Genomic DNA, 1762 nt, shown 5'->3' on the forward strand with positions numbered 1-1762 from the left:
GTGGTTGGTTGGAAAGGATGGATGGACTGGGGAGGGTGGTTGGTTGGAAAGGATGGATGGGCTCAAAAGGATTCCGGATGAGTTTCCTAAGGAGACAGGACCCCCCCGATCCTGAGCCAGGAAATATTCCAGTTGAGTTTATCTTCACAGGCAGGAGGCTCTGGTGGGCTCTCATTAATAATAACCCTTTGTCCAACTGGTGTCTTTCATCCAAGGATATGCAAACAGGAGCTGATTGAGGAATTCCCCCATGGAGGGTCTGTGTTTGGGTTTGGATAACACAAGAACTTCTCAATGTCACATCCCAGCAGCACGAAACCTGGGGGGGAACGTTCTGCCTGTCAAAAAGCAGGACCTGAGGGGTTTGAAGGGAGAAACATCAGCCTGGAAATGCCAAAATGGAGAGGATGGGGATGGAGCCCCTGGAATTGTTAGTCAAGGAGGGAAGGGAATGGAGCCGTTAGTCCAGGAGATACAAGGAGCAGGAGATGAAGGAATAGGAACAAGGACAGGACCTTTCCATAGTGATGCAGGTGAAGGAATAGCCAGACCCTTTGGGACATGATGAGATGACAAAAGTGGCACAAACAGGTGAACTGGCAGGAAAAAAACCATGAGGATTTCCTGGTAAGTCAATGGCACACTGGGAACAGACCCCAGATGTTCCACTCTGGGACCCCCAAGGCCAAGTCCGACCTTCCAGGGTCCCCCAGCTGGTGGGAGCTGCTGCCCACGAAGCAAAGCCAGTTTATGCTGGCTGGGATCTGTGGGGGTAATTATTCATGCTCACCATTTGCATGTGGGGGCTAATTAACTATTCGAGGTTCCCATAAAGAATATTGTCAACTATTTAATGGCTCATTGAGTCCAGCAGGATTTCCAGCTTCTCTCTTCCCATTCCTGCAGGAGGGTTATTGTGATTTGTGACTTGGAGGAGCAGTTAGTGAGCTGTGAGCAGAGCAGGAGCATTATGGTGTTAGTTCTACCCTTTGACAAATAGGCTTTAATTGGCTTTACGTGGGTTCTCCTGGATGCTACAAGGCAGATGAGGAGAGCAGTTATGAGAGCAGAGTTATTTTAACACATAAAAAAGAGGTGCCTTTGTGTTCCCGTGTGTTCCAGGGGTGCTGTCCAGCTTTAGACACTGAAAATCAATTCCTGTGTTGGTCTTGCATCTCCTTCCATAAACATGTTTGAGTCAAGGTCTTCAGCCTCGTTTAAAAACCCTGGAAATGCTCAAAAAATGTCTGGACGTGGCACCTGGGGACGTGGGTCAGCGTTGGGCTCGGCAGTGCTGGACTCAAGGACCTTACAGGGCTTTTCCAACCTGGATGATTTCATGACAATGTCATTTTGCACTAAAAAAAAGCTCTTCAGGTTCCTGCCTCTCTCAGGGCACTGATTGTGGAATACCCCTAAAAATGGCTGTTATTCCAGTGAAAAGTGTGTCCTGTCTGGAATACACGTGGTTTCAGTGGCCTGGGGTACTCCTGCAACCATTCATTGTCCAAGGAAGTCTTTGCACCTCTGTGTTTCCACAAGGAAATCCATTTGCTGGGGTCTAAAATGACCTTTCTCCAGGTAACAGGCTCCTGTGCTGCAGAATCCTCCCTGTGAGGACCTGAGAGCACCTGAGAGGGGCAAGGGCAGCATTTGGAGCTGCTGGTGTCCTTATTCCTCCTGGATGTCCTTTTATTCCTCCTGGATGTCCTTTTATTCCTCCTGGATGTCCTTATTCCTCCTGGATGTCCTTTTATTCCTC

Source organism: Lepidothrix coronata, unplaced genomic scaffold (genome assembly GCF_001604755.1).
Source record: "Lepidothrix coronata isolate B3197 unplaced genomic scaffold, Lepidothrix_coronata-1.0 Scaffold137, whole genome shotgun sequence".
Classification (NCBI taxonomy): domain Eukaryota; kingdom Metazoa; phylum Chordata; class Aves; order Passeriformes; family Pipridae; genus Lepidothrix; species Lepidothrix coronata.